This window comes from Apis dorsata, unplaced genomic scaffold (assembly GCF_000469605.1).
Source record: "Apis dorsata unplaced genomic scaffold, Apis dorsata 1.3 scaffold_726, whole genome shotgun sequence".
In the NCBI taxonomy this organism is placed as follows: Eukaryota; Metazoa; Arthropoda; class Insecta; order Hymenoptera; family Apidae; genus Apis; species Apis dorsata.
Genome location: NW_006263892.1, coordinates 1,644 through 7,619, shown reverse-complemented (window position 1 = coordinate 7,619; position 5,976 = coordinate 1,644). Strand labels below are relative to the sequence as shown.

The 5,976-nt window shown below is 23.4% G+C and overlaps 1 long non-coding RNA gene across 2 annotated transcripts; it reads left to right on the top strand.

Annotated features, from left to right (window-relative positions):
• Positions 1-2,619: 2,619 nt before the first annotated feature.
• Positions 2,620-5,678, top strand: LOC116186460. Of its 2 annotated transcripts, XR_004151462.1 has the most exons (4): positions 2,620-2,718; positions 3,016-4,131; positions 4,336-4,659; positions 4,808-5,678. It is a non-coding gene; the product is annotated as an uncharacterized LOC116186460 (long non-coding RNA). The 2 variants fall into 2 exon arrangements; XR_004151463.1 differs by lacking the exon at positions 4,336-4,659.
• Positions 5,679-5,976: the final 298 nt, after the last annotated feature.

The window sequence follows — 5,976 nt, the reverse complement described above, 5'->3', positions numbered from 1 at the left end:
CTTGCTTCGATCATTCGTGGACGGCTTAAGTTTTTAATCGCGAGTATTCTTTGAACAATTTTTTCGAAACGGATTCTTTGATGCTTTCGAGGCTATGTGTTTGCAAATGAAATTTCGTTTTTGATATTGTGTAAGAAATCGATTCGATCAATCGTATAAGGAAGCGATTACTTCGTAAGATTCATTAAAATTGGATAATTTAACTATTGTGATAATCATTTATGAAAATCATCGTGAAAAGATATCGCGATTTTAAATTTTTTGATGATATTTTACATACGTAAAATAATACATTACATAATAATTTTATGAATTATATGTCAAAAAATAATGTATAAAATATATAAAAAAAATGGATTAATATTCAATGAATGTTTTTGGTTGTAACGAAAAATTGTATTTTTCTTGGAACTTTATAATAATAAATAATAATAAATAAAAATCGCGAATTTATAAAAATGAAAAATTAATTTTATAGTGCGACGATGAATCAAAATGAAATATAAAAGAAAAATGGTACGTTTTGTCGAGGATCTTCTTTCATTTCATGAAGCATCGTAAGCGAGAAAATCCTACGTTAATAGTGGCAACTATAGCTCCGCGTTTTTCTAATTAGCGTGATAACGTTTACGAAGCAACAAAATCTCATTTTCTTGCATCCTCTTTCGCAGGGCTAATTAAAATTTCTATTTGTACACGCGCTCTGCTTTTGCTTGATGTGTCGCGTTGTATGACGTTAATAGTCTGACTCCGCGATATCCTCGTTTTGAAGAGAAAAAAATTGTAAAATTGTATGAAATATAGATATACACGTTGAAATTTATTAATGAGATTCATTAACAAATAAAATGATATAGAGCAATTAAACGCGCATTCAGAAAATGTCACTTGCTCTTTCTGGTCGTGTAATATTAATCCGTAATATTTATGAGTTTAAATATTGAATGACATAAATAAATTATACGTTAAATTCAATTCCACACGCAATTGAGATGTACTATTTATAAAGCATTCTCTATTGTTTCTAAAATTTTCATGTTTATTGTGTAATAATTTGTAATACAAATACACACAAATTATAAAAATAGAATCTATAAATTGTATCTTAAAACAAAAATGTATTGTATAAGGTACATTTATTAAGTTAAATTTATTCCTTTGTGTCTTAAGATATAGATTATTAAAAAAAAAAACAGAAGTTTTGTTATTTTTTTATGTTGTAAAAGTTTTGAAATTGAAAAATTATATTTAATTTAATTCTTAAGGTTGAAAAAATTTAATGTTGTATAAAAAAGAGAAAAATAAATATGTAATATGAATATTATATTTGTAATTCATGTATATCTTCTACATTGCATAGAGAGAATTTTTAATAATCTACCAGCAGTTAGTCTTGCATATGGAATGAATTATTCATTTAATAGATATTATCATAAAGAAATTAAATGGTTTTCTGACCTATTTGATTCTTTTTTTCATTAATAAAATTACATTACCAAATTTAGTAAATTTTTAATCACTTACAAAAATTTCATTATGAATAATCTTCTAAATACTTTTTATTACAAGAATTTATAACCTATAACTTTCAATTTTCTATTTTGTAAAAAATTTATATAATATTTATTTATAAACAACTTATATTAATATCAAATATAGTAATTTATTGCTATGATTATATGCAAACATTATATTCATTATATTTTTCTTTATAATTTAGATATTTTTCATTACTTTATATAAATTTATATATTTCTTTCCATTTTATATAAATTTTTATATTTCTTTATTTACTAATATTCTAATAATTAATAATAATAATTAATAATAATAGTAATTAATAGTAATAATTTTTATAAATTTAATTTGAAAAATATTAAAGAATCATTATACGTACAATTATTCAACAATTATTATATATTATTATATATTATTATATGCACAATATAATTTATAATATAATTATAATTGAATAATTAATGCATAATATTATGATTATTTTTATTTTTACATTTTAATCTAATATTTTGTTAAAACTTTAATAACTTTTATTTTTAATTATTAATTCAACTATTAATTTATTTGTGTTGCTTTATACAATTAAAAAGAAAAATTTATATTTATTATGAAAGAAATATATAATTAATTCTAATAAATAATAAAAATTAATAAAAAATTAAATGTAACCTATATTATATAACTATAGAAATTATATATAACTTATATAAATGAAAATATAATTTTTATATAATATAATTTTTATAATTTATAATTAAAAATTTCAAAAATATTAATATATTTAATATTATATTAATATATTAATATATATGTATATATATATACATATATATTAATATTAATATAAATATTTATATATTTTATATAATAAATTTTTATATAATTAAAAATTTCAAAAATTTTTATAATATATAAAATCGTAAAGAATTACCTGAATAATAATTCTGAATAAAATTTATATAATAATAGAATCTTATATGGAACATGTGGTACTTCGTCGGTCGAAGAGACTTTTGATTTGTATATAAATTTCGTCCTCGTACGAAAGGAAGGTCCTCGTACGGTGGAAGGGGAAATGTTTCGCTCAGCCAATTACAAATCGGCTTACTTAACCTGTGGCGCGTGGCGTCATTGTAGTGTCGAAAATTGTGGTGGAAAGACGTGTTCGCCGTGACTCCGATCCAGATTTCTTACTGCGCAGTATGTATTTTTATCATTATTTTTTACTATTATTATATTATTTGGTTAATATTCTATTTGTTTAATTATTATGTGTTGATTTTGTTACTTATTAATTACTTTAATTAACTTAATAAGTTAAAATTAAATAGTTTTATATACTTCTTTTTTTTACCGCCTACGTCATTGTAATTGTTACTAATTATTTGTTTCATTAACTTTTAAAATCGAATTTCGAGTTCGAATATTATTTAATTTTGATACAATTTATTCGAATTTCGATTATTTATTTTAATTTCTTGATTTTCTTTTGTGCAGATCATTAACTGATCGAAGAAGGTGATTGAACGAACAAAAAACGAACAAAAGACGCCATGACACCGACGCCAACCGTTAACAATTTATACATCGAAACGCAGTAATATTTGATTTATTACAACACGGCAGACGTATGTAAATTTATATTTTCTTTTTATTGGATCATTGGTGAAAAAAATTTGATATACAATACGTAATAAATAATTCATACGTAATTAAATAATAATTTTCACAATCGAGAATATTACGATGAAAGTGGAAAAAATCGAATTACCTTCTTATTTCGAGTTTATTAAATTATTTCTTCGTGTTATTTCATATTTTCGAATATATTAAATAAATTATTTCATTATTCGACAATAAAATCATTAGATATCGTAACATTTCGATCGCAAATTTTATTTCGTAACATCGTATTTTATTTCGAAATCTACGTCGCAACTTTATTATTGGGGCGGGGGGGGGGGGGAAAAGGGAGTGCAGGAACAGACAGGTTCAGACACGTTTCGACGCGAAGATAAACATGGCGTCTGTATTGTATTGTCATACTTGCCTGAGGCATGTTTGACTAAGGAATTTCGATTCATCGTGATATTCTCGAACTATTTATAAAAAAACTATATATTTTATTCTTAAAAATTGTATTTTATTCTCTGATTACAAACATTCATAATATTTTTTCATTTGTATTGATATTATCGTATTTATCGACATGAAGAAATTTTTTATCGCAAATAATTTTAGAAAGGTAGCAGTATTTTTCAGTACAAGTGCTCAATAGAAAAAGAAAAAATATTTTTTCTTTTTTTTTCTACCCCTTCTTAATAATAGTTTTTTTTTCAGAATATTTTTGTGATCGCGCGCAATGCGGTCAATAGAGTCAGTGTTTGTTACGTAATAGTATTTTTCATATTTTTTAGAGCACAAAAGCTCTGATTAAATTTAATTATTATATTTAAAATCGCGAAAATAGAGTCAGTGTTTGTTCGCCGATTGAAATTTAACGGACGTGTTAATAATCTTTTATTTTATTATTATTTTTTTTAATATTCGTTTTCGGTATATATTAGAGTCAGTGTCTCAAGAAAATAAGGCGATCATCCATCACGCGAAGAGGTAATTATCTTTGTATTTTTCTTTTAATTTATTTTTTTTTTCATTTTAATATAATTAAAATTTATTAGAATCTTAATTTTTATTTTTATTTATTTAAAATTGAATAGAATTCTACTTATTAGTTTATTATCTTAAAATTTTTATAAATAATCAATTTTATATTTTAAAAAAAAATTACATACGATATTTTCGTTTTTATTCTAGATCCTGATAATAGTGACAGTTCTTCTGGGTTTCAATCCCCAAAAATATTTGTGATCGCGTGCAATGCGGTCGATAGAGTCAGTGTTTGTTACGTAATAGTATTTTTAATATTTTTTAGAGCATAAAAGCTCTAATTAAATTTAATTATTATATTCATTCGCGAAAGTAGAATCAGTGTTTGCCGATCGAAATTTGAACGGCTGTGTGTGGTAGTCTTTTTTTTATTTATTTATTTTTTTTTTTAATATTCGTTTTCGGTGTACATTCGGTATACATAGAGTCAGTGCATCAAGAAAACAAGGCGATCATCCATCACGCGAAGAGGTAATTATCTTTATATATTTTTCATCAATTAAGATTTTCCATTTAATTTTTTTATTTTTATTTATTTATTAATTTCTTAAAATATCCATTATATATATCATATATATCATCATGTTTTAAATTATGATGTTCCATTTTTTTGTTACAGTTTCCATTTCCTTCTACTTGATGAGATGACTTCCTATGGCAATGCAGATTCTTCGCATGTATGGTGAGTCGCATGCATTTTGATTCCTCCGGTCACTCAATCATGTCGTAGGGTGAAAGATCCGAATCGACACGGGTGACTGGTTGTATACGTAGAATTTTGCACGAGCACAGTGACCGCGGATATATTTATTATATCCGTGAGTAATAACATTATTTTGTTCGTTTTTATTTATTAGTTTAGGCTAGGTTTTCTTGCATATCGCGATTACCATGAGTAATATTATATTGATCATTAATTATAAATTAATATTGTCCATATTAGTAATTAAAATATGCGAAAGCTATAATATTTGTAATTAAGTTGAGTATCTTTAGTTGACAATATATTCGCTAGAGTTATTTGTAGAATCACATTGATAAAAGCCAAACATTCATACAAATAACAAATTATTGAAATGACTTCAATTAGATATTCCGTAATGGACAAAGTAAATATCCATATAAAATTTACGCGAAATTATTGCAATTATTATATAAGGATAACACATATTATCAATGATATGTTCCATTTTATGATAATATTTTTATCGATTTTATTAATCAAATTTTCATTTTATAAATTTTAATATAATTTGAAATATAATAATATTAAAATTCAATTTATTTCGTTCAAAAAATGTATGAAATTTTATATGCAAGAAGACACTTCGCGACAGGTAGATTTTGAAATCAAAGCTACAAATTTTGAATATTTTTTCGAGTTTTAGAAAATATGCTTTGATAGAGGAATCACCTGAGGATATTTTTATTAATATTTAACTTCAATATTTATTATTAATTAAATTCATTGTATCTTAATTTTTTTAAATAAATATTCTTTTGCAATTTCTTTAATAAAATATTATAATATTAGAATTTCAATTTATTATATTTACAAAAAAAAAAAAAATAAAATATAACAGTAAAATTTGAGATAAGATAAAAATAAAAAATTAAATTTCAATCAAATTTCATTAGTCCGTTAGATACAAAATATTTATATTAATATATTTTTTTAGCTTAGGATTTTCAGGTTTAACCCTTTCCGTGTTCATTGCCAGGATCTCATTCACGTGCCCAAGTGTTACTTGAGTGAGAGAAAGGCGATGGGCATGATGACCATAGTTT